The following is a 13,760-nucleotide window of genomic DNA, read 5'->3' as shown; positions in this document are numbered from 1 at the left end:
GTCTCTACAAACAAAATTTCTTGACACAATTTTACAATATTATTTGCTTCCTGAGCAGCAAAATCACAAGATAATAAACTGAAGCAAACAACAATCTGAAAACAAAAAATAATAATTATTTAAAGGAACTCTTCCTAGAATTTTAATGATATTTGTAGAAATTATTTAAAATCTTATATTAGTGAAACTTAATCGTTTCGTACTAAAGGCATGCATTAGTTTTAAGTAAAATGAACATTAACCGTCGACTTGCGATATATGTGGTTTAATTTTTTATCAGCAATAAATAATAAATTGTCTTGTGCTTGTTTACCAAACCTTATCAAGGAAACTTTTACTTTCCAAATTGGAAAATAAAAGACAATTTTCAAATATTAAACAAAAACAAAACTGTTTTATTATATTTATGGATATACATTTTTCTTTTCATGCCTAAGAAGGTTTAAAGGTGTAGAAAAATTTGTTTTGATACTTTTAGTCGTTTTTTTACCGCTGCAGCAATAATCATTTTAATTTGGATGACACTTTTCTGCCTTCCGAACGAACACAACTTGTTCGAATGTTTCAAACCAAAGTATACATCCCCTTCCCACAAATTAATTAGATTAGGACTAATTTGTAGCTCCTTGTCTTTAAAGCTTCTATCCGATTTTAGTTCTCAGTTGCCATTAGTTAGTTGCCATAGTTCTCAGTTTTATATCAATATGCATTCAGACGTACATATTTCTTGTTTAGTTACCATCTAGAAACTCACAGTTTTGTGGTAGGTCGTTCACTGTTAATTTTAAATTAATTGCGACAGTAAGAGATCCTTTTTTCGTTTATTTGTAGAGTCCGACTGGCAATTTACTTGTTGCCGCTAGTATTCACATATAACCTCCTTGTGTCATATCGAGGCCAACCGTCCTTATCAATATTTTGCTAAAGAGGCAACGATATTGTATTTCTACTTCTAGAGGGCTAACTGTTTTTCTCTAGGCCCATGGCCCTATCTTCAAAGGTCAATAAACTACTGTGAGTGACATTTTATAATCATAAGGTTTTTTTGCTGTTAGGGACGGTAACTTTTATCATTATTTGTTAAGAGTTTATTTTTAGTTTTTTTTATTATGTTACTAAATGTAACATTAATTTATAATTTTGTAACGTTAATTTTAGTAAAACGGAACAATGGCCAAAGATATTCGTTCAGATTGCAATCAAATATTCATTTGATTTTCAATTTTTTTATTGTGAAGTATTAAAGTTTTGATACAAGTAATTTATGTAAAGAATATATTAAAAAAATTTTGAGTATGTTGAGTTTTAATAAATAATATTTATTGTTTATTTTTTTTACAATATATGTTTGAAAAATAAATGTAACATAATAGAATATACAACCTTTTCTTACAGCTTGTGGATATATATGTTACGGTAAATATGATTAAATTGGAATTATTCCGGTTACTTATAATACAACCCTAATAGCTAGGTTAAAGTAATAAATATACCAGAAATAATCACATTGACCGGTTATTGTTAATAAATCCCGCATTCAAACGGTAAACGTGATAAATTTTGAATACCAAAAGTTCTTAGAAGCTTGCGGGGTGGAGGGAAGTAAGTGTATTAGTCACTGCGACATACCAGTGTTAAAACAAGACGCGCGTATTACCACAGTAAATCTGTAGTCGGAAGCGTTTCTGTGTCGTTGTAAAACATTTTTGTTTAGTTGAACAAGCTATGTGAAGTTTCGAGTGTTCTGTGCATACCTACTAACTTATTTTACAATGAGTATTTACGATTTAGCGATCAAATTGATACGCTTAAATCTGGAAAAGAAAACAATCATCAGTTATTCACCAGAGATGAGTATTATGCATTTTTAATGAAAGTTAAAACAACCAAAGACAAGACTTCTTACAAAACACCTGAAGAATATCAACAGTTATCACGGTATGATATTGTAAAAATTGGTAATGGTTGTGCCAGTAAAAAACGACAGAGATCCTATTGTTTATGTATTTATGGAGGAAACTTTCGATATCATTCACGAGACTCATATTTTAATTGGTATGGGGCCGCAACAGAATGATGAAAGAACTTAAGACGAAATACAAGAACATCACTGTGGAGTTTGCCAAGGTTTACTTAAATCTTTGTGTACCGTGTCAAAAGAAAATAAGTATTTAAAAAAAAAGGACTCGTTGTGAAGCCAATTTTAAGTAGTGCATTTAATTCGAGATGTCAAGTCAATCTTATTGACATGCAGTCACAAGCGGATGGTGACCATAAATTTATTATGGTCTATCAAGATCATCTTACCAAATTTGTCCAGCTTAGAGCATTAAAAACCAAGTGTGCCGAAGAAGTTACGTACCATTTGTTGGAAGTGTTTACCATATTTGGAGCTCCACATAGTGATAATGGTCTAGAATTCACAAATAAGATTATTAAAGATGTCTGAAGTATGTGGGACGAACTGAAAATTGTCCACGGAAAACCCAGACACAGCTAGTCACAAGGTTCGGTAGAGAGAGCGAACCAAAATATCGAAAAAATGTTGGTCAAATGGGTGGAAACAAACAAAACGAGTCAGTGGTCAGAAGGCATAAAGTTCATTTAATTTATGGAAAACAGAGCTTACCATTCCAGCATTAGCTGTAGTCCATACGAAGCACTATTCGGTTGTAAGGCTAAAGTAGGATTAAAAACATCGTTACCTGCTGGTACTTTAACTGAAATTAGAAGCGAAGAAGATTTAGAAGCAATATTAGCAGATGAGTCCGATGAAGCTGATGATGGAGCAAAGCACCGTGGTAATTTGGATGTTAACAGTACAACCGATGATTTACAATTAGCGAATGTTGAATGTCGCGGTAACGCTAACAGCCACATAGAATATATTGCATGTGCAATAGTTGCTGTCAATGAAGAAAACAATGACAATGGGGAAGACAATTGGAGTTAAAGAAAATTAGAGACACGAACAGGATGGCACTGGAGTTGAGAAAACTTCAAAGAAAATTTAAGATTCGAGATCTTGAAGGTGTCCATACCAGTTAAGTCTTTTGGCTTAGATTGTGTCTATTATGTCTAGATCGATTTCCATTTCTCTTCGAATATCTTCGTTTCTCACCCTATCAATAGTGAGCTGGCAACATCGTCTCCAGTAGTTCATTTCCATGGCCTTAATTTTTGATTTGTTTCTTTGGTTTATTTCCCAGAGTTCGGCGCCGTACAGCCCAATACTTTCTATTATTGTTTTATAGATTCTTCTTTTATTTTCTTTTGTTATTTTTTTATTTCATAATAGTCCGTGTAGCTGACAAAGACTTGAAACATTTAAAGGCAAAATGAAAGACTACATGATTACCAAGGGCCGAAAGTCCCTGAAAACTTTTATAATGTTTATTTTAATAAGTTACAGTTATTTTTAATTGCAAATATTTCATTCAAAAGAAACTTTTTATTTATTCTGATGGACTTAAGGCCCTCGGTAATAACGTAATCTTTCATTCTGCGTTTAAATTTTAAAAAAATACTTATTAGTTTTCTCAGGATTCCAAAAAAATGAATACATTTAAAACACATTGAAAATTTTAACAGGAGACATTTTGCGCCTTTCCCCTTAAGTGTTTTAACTGCTTTTACTTATTCCATATCCAGGTAGGTTTTTTTTATTGATACATTTTGTTTAAGTGTTTTAACTTTGCTACCAAATACGAGTCTAGTTAAATAAGTTTTTTTTGGTTGATAAATGTTGTTTAAGTGTTTTAACTTTGTTACAAAATATAAGTCTATTTTTACTTGTTTGTTACCAAATACAAGTCTAGTTAGGTTTTTTTGATTGATAAATTATGTTTAGCGAAGCCCAAAATGCATTTTTATTACATTTCCCAGAGCTGTTAGGATAGTATTAATAATAACCGGTTAATCTAATTATAAAGGCATTATTTATCACATTGACCAACTGCTAAGGTTATTATTAATATTAACGGTTATTAATAATACAGACCGGACTTATCACATTGACCGTAACATAAATATATATATATATATATATATATATATATATATATATATATATATATATATATATATATATATATATATATATATATATATCGATTTTCGTGATTTTTGCTGATAATTTGCTGATATGTTTTCTGATGTGTGTTTTTCTGATATTTTTGAGACAAATATTTATTAAGTTTATTTATTTTTCAGTTCCTTCATAACTTTCAAGTTAAAACTTATTCGCGCCCAGTATGTTTTACAGTTTAGCTGTATTCCGCGTTTCTTGTTTTTGTTTGTCATATATAACTGTTATATTTTGTTATCTATATATTATCTATCGTTTCTACCGCCCCAAATAAAGCTCCCTGACTTGAGCAACGTGGTCTTCGTTAAGTATTGTAAACGAAAAGCTTTTTATTATCAACTTTTGCCAGATTTTTCGCGACAAAAGTAATAAATAAACCTTTACAAAGTTAATTTTGTTATATTTGTATGACCTTTATACGCGATTTAATAAAAAGTTCGAAAAGTGGCTTGTTTTGGAGATGACTTTACCTCTGTACTAAAACATAGACTGATTTTTTGAACTGTTTGGAGGTTATGTAGTCGTATATATAAAGATCAAAAAAATTGGGTTTACTGAGATTGATGTAGTAGATTTTGAGAAAAACGTCTCCTAGTTTTGAAAAATGTGATTTCGAGCAAAACGACTTTGAGAACTTTTAAAGTATTTTTACTAGAATTTTATAAAATAATATTGCCATATTTATTTATTATTATTATTTTATTATTATTTATTAATATTTAAAATAATGTTTTATGAAGCAAATATTCTTATAATTTGTATTGACTGGACACTGCTGTGCCTGATTAAGCAAGGTTGAAACATAAAAATACTTTACCACTTTACCATTAGGAAAACTGCTTTGCATATATAAAAGAGGCTATTCTGGTGATGAGAGGCATGAAAAACTGTATTACAAATATTAAATATTAAATATAAGTGAACCATAACGTTGCTGTGACCGAATACTCGATTGTGATCTTGAATTTGATGCAAGGCCTCGATATAGTTTGATGTAACTGAAATAAGTACATCAGTCTTATAAGATTCTGGTGTGGTTTTTACATATACACTATCCAGGATCAAATATTGGTGCTTTAATCTGTTTTTTATAGTCAAAGCGATATGTCCTGATAAAAGAGTTATGAATTCTGCAATATATTTAGAGGAGAATACTAATATTTCATAATAATCAACTAATCCAGGTTTAAATAAGACAAATATTATTATATATAACATATGAAAGAGTAGTTGCTCATACTGACATCTTCTCCATTTATCATTGTTTAAGTCATATTCAAGATATCTAATCCAAATATTCCTCTTTAAAAAAATTGAGTTAATTATAAATAAAACGACGCTTAAGGTTGAAACAATATTTTTAACGATGCTAGTTGCCGAATTTTTAAATCCATCATATATAATGCTTTCTTTTGTATGCAGTACAAGTCCAACAATTAGTCCAGTTGCAAATATAAAGCTGTATATTTTATTCGTATTTACTTGTGTAGTTTGCCAGGGTACTGCTGACAACAGTTTAGCCCATTTAACTACTATCCAATTAACTAATTCGATCATTTTAGTTTCAGTTGGAGTGTTGTACGGTAACATTTTGAAAATTCGATTAAGTACTCAGATTTAATCAGACTGCCATAAAACGAAAAGCAACAACGATTGATACATTTTCAGCTTTAATATGGATAGGTTATATTTGAATTTTTAACGATCATACAGAATTTATGCATGCATTTTATGTAATTCAATATTATGTCAACAAAAATTATATATTGAATTTACTGAACTAGGTAGCGTAATTATATTTTGTAACGACAGGCACGAATACATAGAACAATATTAAAAAGAGGAGCAACATAAAAGGAAGTATTATCATAATGGTCTAGAAAGAAACACCATTTTTTTATTCATGAGATTTATACTACGAATGGAGTTAAAGCACATTTTTAAAAACACATTATGGGATAAATGAATCCCACTATGTACCGGGTGGTCTAATAAGCTGATCTATCGGCTATATATCAGAAACTATTTATGTTACAGCTTTAGGAAAAAAAATTCCTTAGTAAAAGTGGCCAAGAGAAATCGCTGAAAATAACTTTCAAGTTTCTGGGTTAACCACTAGGGGGCGCAACCTGTGAAGAAAAATTTGAAAACCAGTGTTTTGTGAAATATGCCCAATTATACCAAGTTTTAAATAAGTAAACTAAAAAGAGGCCTAAATTTCGCACACAGTTGTTTAAGTACTTTTTTTTTTCTTCAAATAAAAGGTGGGGGACAATGGGAAAGTATTTGTGGATAAATACCTATAACTTTGGTTTGGATCAACCGATTTTAACGAAATTAGTGTCATTAGAAAGAGAGTGGATGAATTAATTTATATCTACTATAAAATAATTGCATTTAGGTTTAATTGTCATAGGTAGAGGGTACTTTCTAATAGAAAAAATTAAAATTTGTTTTTCTTCAAAATGTTTAATGGAAACTGTTTAGTTGGGTTCTTGAATAATAACTATTACTTGAGATTAAGTTATCTTTATTCCAGCTTCTATATAAGTTTTTATAACTACTTCCCGGTCATGCCCGGATAACACTTAACCTAACTTGCCATCTATATAGGCAACCAAAGATACACTAACAGAACATCCCCCCCTTTAAGCCATTTATATAAATTTAACAAAATATTAATACAAAACACTATACTATCTTATACTGAAGATTACAATTATTGTACATAATCCTTTAAGTGAGAATGTTTTCTTATTTCTCGTTTAGGTCTACCTGAAGGAGGGACTTCAGCAATATTTTGTGACAATTTAGGAGTAGATACAAATTGAGATTCATATGATACTGGTAGTGACTTAGCACCAACAGTTTCAGACATAGTTTTAGAGAATCATTCAATTTGATTTCAGTTTCTCGATCTTGCTCTACTAAGGTCTGGTTTGACAAATTACATTTTGTATCTTGCTTGTGTTCAAAATTACTATAATTATTATGAGTGCCTACGGACTCTGTTGATACTAATGTTGGAGAAAACCGATTGGGTTTACGTAATAAGGTGCTGGTATTAAATGCCACCTATTACGGCGGTAAAGCTGACCTGAATTTGATTATATTAAATAAGATCTAGGTTGATCTAAAAATCCACAACTTTAGCATAAATCCTAAGATCAGCTACCCAGACATATTCCCCAATTGTTAGATCCGGCAATCTTCTGGCCCGATGTCTTTTGTTAAACTGTTTTGCACTGCTATCCTTAGCTCTATTTCCCTTTCCCTTAGAAGACTCAAATCGACAGGAATATTTAAGTTACTTGGTAACAAAGGAAGAAATGACCTTATCTTTCTTCCATATAACAATTGAGCAAGAGAAAACCCACATTCTAGGGGAGTAGTTCTATAAGCTAAAAGAGCTTTATGGATGTAATCATTAAATTTTTTGCAACCTTTACGGCAGCCTCAACAAATCCATTGGACTGTGGAAAAATAGGGCTGCTGTTTATTAATTTAAAATCATATTCTTGTGAACATTTTAAAAATTCATTTCGAAATTGTGGGCCATTATCAGATCGCACTATTTCACATATGCCATATCTAGAAAAAATTTCTTTGACCCTCTCAACTATAACTTATTCTGTCATTTTTATAAAGAATTCAAAAAACCTTGAATAGTAGTCTGTAATTATTAAGTACCATGTATCATGACGTTTACATAGGTCAAGAGCTGCTTTCTGCCATGGTCTATCAGGAAACTTATCAGCAATCATAGGTTCTTTAGGATTATGTTTATGCATTTTTATTCATAGCTTTTTCGACAAAAGCTATCAACATGCGGTTTGTGCCATTTTGTTACGAATTTAATCCAGTTCCATTATAATTTACAATAAGTAGGTGTTTTCATTAAACATTTTAAAGAAAAACAAATTTTAATTTTTTCTATTCGAAAGTAGCCTCTACCCATGACAGTTAATACTAAATGCAATTGTTTTATAATAGATGTAAATTAAATCATCCACACTCTTTCTAATGACACTAATTTCGTTAAAATTGATTGATCCAAACCAGCGTTATAGGTATTTATCCACAAATACTTTCCCACTCTCCCCCACCCTTTATTTGAAAAAATAAAAAAAAAGTACTTGAACAACTTTGTGCGAAATTTAAGCCTCTTTCTAGTTTACTTATTTATCACTTGGTATAATTGGGCATATTTCACAAAAAACTGGTTTTTAAGCTTTTCTTCACAGGTTACGCCCCCTAGCGGTTAACCCAGAAACTTTAAAGTTATATCCAGCCAATTTTCTTGGCCACTTTTACTAAGGAATTTTTTCTCCTAAAGTTATAACATGAATAGTTTCTGATATATAGCCCAGAGATCGGCTTATTGGACCACCCGGTATATAATTCTCATAAACAAATGATCTTACTGTTTATATTTATACAATTGTTAAATATTTCTTTGTTTGAATATATATATTTGTATCTCTCACGCACAAGGGGTGCTACTTTTATAGTAGCTCTACTTTTTGTTTTTTGTAATCTATGTAAGCTTCCTAAATAAACATTTAATATTATTAATTATTGGCAAATGAAAAACGTCAACTACTTCATTCATTTACTAGAATACGTTTCGCTTTTATTATTTTTTTAAAAGAGTCCTCAGTTCTCTACAAAAAGTAATGATCTTAGAATATAAGTAAAAAACGAACAGGGTTCATACTTACAAAACAATTTGTAGGATTTAATGATGATGATAATGAAGATGTTGTGATAACTTAACATTAAAACTTAACAAACTAAACGAGAAGAAAACCAAAAAACATAAGAAAAACTGTATGCGGGCACTATTTTTGGTGACTTTTTTTTTTATTTTGATCGATGGATTCATTTGGATGTTTTGTTAAAGCTCTTTCAAGGATCAAACCACAGTAGTATATTTTCAGTTGTTTGCTATCCGTTTTTGAATGTCATAGTTCCACATGTGGCTTGCTTTTGTACATGTGTTTATTTTAAATGCAGTAAGGTACGATTAATTGGAAATCCTTCAAGTCCTTGGAATTAGCGAAGCTAGATGGACCGGATCGGGAACTGTAAAAAGTGGAGGTTACATTACTTATTACTCCGGAAAAACGGATGATGTTCATGAAAATGGTGTTGCTTTAATTCTTGAGGAACGACTTGAAAATCTGGTTGACAAATTTGTTCCTCTTTCAGAACGAATAATGATGATAACTATTAAAAGTAAGATTAATATAAACTTAATACAAGTATACGCTCCTACAAGTAATAGTACAGACAACGAAATTAATGAATTTTACCATGTATTAAAACAAGCACTAAATAAAACAAAAAAACACGAAATTTGTGTAATAATGGGAGACTTCAACGCTAAAGTAGGAGAAGACATAACTCCCGGAGTTACTGGAGGATTCGGTCTTGGGGAAAGAAACGAAAGAGGTAATAGATTGGTGGAGTTCTGCCAAGAGGAAAACTTTGTTATCACCAACACATGTTTTAAACAACCAAAAAGACGTCTCTATACATGGATATCACCGAGAGATGGCCATGGTAGTGTAATGCGTAACCAAATAGATTATATCATGATTAACAATATATTTCGAAACTCATGTAAATGTACTAAGACATATCCAAATGCCGACGCAGCCACCGATCACAATTTACTGGCATCTAGAATCAACCTAAAATTAAAGACAATCAAAAAGCCTTCCATTACAAAGAAATACGATAGACAAAAACTAAAAGAAGAAGAATTTAAACATCACTTTAAACAGACAATGAATGAAAAAATTCGAGACAACATCACACAAGTATACAATATACCAACAGTCGAAGAAAGATGGGATAACATAAAGAATGGTATCATCGATACAGCAACGCAAAGTGAAACTGTCACCCATTATAAAAAGCAAGCGTGGATGAAAGATGAAATAATCGAAATGATGGACGAAAGAAGACAGCTTAAAAATAGAAATAACTCAGAGTATAAACGAAAGCATAATCTGATTCGAAGAAAAATCAGGGAAGCCAAAGAGTTATGGATGCGAGCAAAATGTGAGGAATTAGAAGAATTGCAACGAAAACATGACGAATTTAACACACATAACAAAATAAAGGAGTTACAGTACACAAAAGAAATACACCCATAACATTAACGAATAATGAAGGTCATGCACTATCCCTAGAAGACGAAGTAATGGAGGAATGGGAAAACTACATTAAAGCATTATTTAAGGATGATCGAGGATCACTACCTAACTTAAGTGCAAATACAGGACCATCAATCTTAAACGCTGAAGTGGAAAAAGCCATATACCAAGCCAAAAACAACAAAGCCAGTGGACCAGATCAAATATACAGCGAATGGCTAAAATTACTCTCAAATGACAATATAAAATAACTCACTGTACTTTTCAATCAAATATATGATACCAGTGAAATTCCATCGGACTGGCTAAAATCGATCTTTATTCCTCTACCTAAGAAACCAAACGTTAAGAAATGTAGCGATTGTAGACTCATTAGTTTAATGAGCCATTCCGTTAAAATACTGTTGCATATTCTTCTAAACCGAATTAACAACAAGTGCGAAGAAATAATTAGTCAAGAGCAGTTCGGGTTCCGGAGATGCCTTGGAACTAGAGAAGCACTATTTTCTATGCAAACACTCCTTCAACGATGTTGGGAGGTAAGAAAACCCGTATATATGTGCTTCATTGATTTTGAAAAGGCATTTGATCGCGTTCAGCATACCAGACTAATTACCGCCTTGCAGAGCATCCAACTAGATGAGAAAGACATCAAACTTATTGCCAAACTTTACTGGAACCAAACAGCCATTATTAATACCAACAACAGAAAATCAAAGTGTATTCTGAGAATCTATTTAGGGAAGCTTTAAAAGATCAAAAAGGAATTCAGGAAAAAGGAAATCATAGGAGGAGAAATAATTAACAATATACGGTACGCTGACGATACTGTGATTCTAGCTAAAAACATCGACGATCTGCAGGAGCTAATCAATAGAGTTGACATGGAATGCACAAATTGGGGACTGTCGATAAATATCGATAAAACTAAATACATGGTGACCAGTAAAGTGGATATCGGCGCAACCCAACTGATAATAAACCAACAACCGCTGCAGAGAGTTCAGAGATTCAAATACCTTGGATGTTGGATTACCCAAAATCTAGATCCATCCTTCGAAATTCGATGTAGAATTGAACAGGCAAGAAACTCATTTCAAAAATTCAAGCCTCTATTATCCAATAACTCATTAAATTTGGAAATCCGTGAAAAGTTTACAAGATGTTACGTGTGGTCTGTGCTTTTGTATGGATGTGAAACTTGGACTTTAAACGCCGATATCATGAATAAAATCGAGGCGTTTGAGATGTGGTTGTACCGAAGGATACTAAAAAGACCATCGACTAGCAGAACTAGAAACGAAGAAGTTCCTCGAAGAATGGGACATCAACGAACTCTATTAAATATTATTAAGAGGCGTAAACTAGAATATCTTGGACATATAATCAGAGGACCAAGATATGAGTTCCTTCGGCTAATTCTCAACGGTAAAATCGAAGGAAAGAAATGGATAGGACGGAAGAAACTCTCTTGGTTGATGAATTTGCGGCAGTGGACAGGTTTGACAGCGGACCAATTGCTACACGTAGCGCAAGATCGAGATCAGTATAAAAATATTATAAGCATGGTAGTCGCCGACGTTCCGTAGGGATATGGCACTCTAAGAAGAAGAAGAAGGTACGATTATCGAGATAATTGGTTATAGAAAAACAACCGAAGTTTTTTGAACAGGATTTAGATTTTTTTAATATTATATTCAATGGAGAATGGACCAATTTACGCTATTAGTTAAAAAAAGAAGAATTATATGAATACGAAGTTCTTATTTGTCGTATATGGGGTTTTTTATTTGTTCTGTAAGATGAGAGAGTGATTATATCTGGCTCAAGTTATCGATATCGATTCTTTTATTTAGGCAAGCTGAAGTTTTAGAATTTGGTACATTTCAAGGAGAGATCGCTTATGATACATATGGTATATCGCTTATGATATATATACTTTTGTTGTTTGCACAGTATTTTGCTATTCTTAAAATTGATACTGTGTTTAGTTGAAATAGCATGTTGTGCAAGGGCACAAGATGGTTTCAACATCCTAATCCCGTCGCTTTTGTGGGACGTCAGTCGACCTTGAAGAGGTATTTGATAGACGAAATTAGTTTGTTCTAAAGAGGCCAATGAAGTTTTTGTCTTCGAAAATAACTTTTCTACGGTTCTGGTGATTTTCAAGGCTCTTTTAACAGGTAAGTTTTTAAAAAGTTTGGTTAGTTTGTAAGTGATTTGTGGAAAGCACGGGGGCGAAGCATCTTTTGTGGTTTGTTCAGGGGTGAGTGGGGAATTATTCATCTATATACTTCATCTAATTTACTTACCGTTGCACGATATAAATACACAATAATATGTTTCATTTAATTTGTATAAATGCATTATAAAGCGTTTTTATGAAGAACATTTGTTCGGAACACACTGTAACTGTAATCGAACGAAGGTGATATTTTGGCATAAATTGGTAACACTTATTTGACAGTTGCGGTGTTGACTAATGTTAATAAGTAATGAAAAAAGTGTTGTTTTTATTTAAGTATTCCATTTTACATCTTTATACGACGCATACAAGCGGCTCAAATTGTTTTTAACAAGATTATTTTTTAACTCTTGTTTTGTTTCTATTTATTTACATTAAATATTAATTTGTTTCGTTGTATAATCCACTTTTGCAATAATTATGTGACCTATTTGATTTAAAATGAATATTCAGGATTTTTTTATACTTTGGCAACTATGTCAACTTCGATCTCTGTCAATGATAATGACGTGCAACGGTAAGTAAATTACAACGTAAGTACTTTAAGGCTGAGGGCTTGTATAGTACATCCACTAATAATTTTCCAACATAAACATGTCTCATTCTGGTATCAAAGAGACCGCCTTTCAAATCAAGGTTGTCAGACATATTTCCTAAAATTCCTAAGGTTATATTTAAAAAATATTCTCTATTCCCTATTCGTTATTATTCAATTGCTAGTCAACGAACGACACTCTTAAAAAATAATATAAACATATTCTCAAAAAATATATATATAAATTAATTAACTAGGTACTAATATTTCCATGGACTCTTCACTAATGAATTAAAGCAACCGTGAACTTTGTATATATTACTTATATTCTAAGTAATTTTCGAATATTGGCAACATTGTAGTCTGGAGAGAATTTGAACGTTCGACGTTGCCCTGTTGGTGAATTTAGCGGTAATACTTTTATAGATATAATGATCGACTTTTAAGAAATCAGACAACTTAGAATCCAAGTTCTCAAAAACGGTTTCAAGAATTGTATTATTTTTTTCCAAATTTCATTGATTTTATACCTTACCCGGAAACATGAAAAATTGCAGATATATTAATAATGGTATTAAGGTTATATTCACTAATTTTAAACTCATGCATAATGGCAACAGCGCGAAGCGCAAAGCCGTAAATTCTAATGAACACCTGTTTGTCTGGCTATGTGACACCCTAAAATATTTCCTTTTGCAGAGGCAAAGGCTTATTATAAGGTATAGGTAA

This window comes from Diabrotica undecimpunctata, chromosome 3 (assembly GCF_040954645.1).
Source record: "Diabrotica undecimpunctata isolate CICGRU chromosome 3, icDiaUnde3, whole genome shotgun sequence".
Classification (NCBI taxonomy): Eukaryota; Metazoa; Arthropoda; class Insecta; order Coleoptera; family Chrysomelidae; genus Diabrotica; species Diabrotica undecimpunctata.
The sequence above is the reverse complement of the archived record's forward strand: the minus strand, read 5'-3'. Positions refer to the sequence as shown.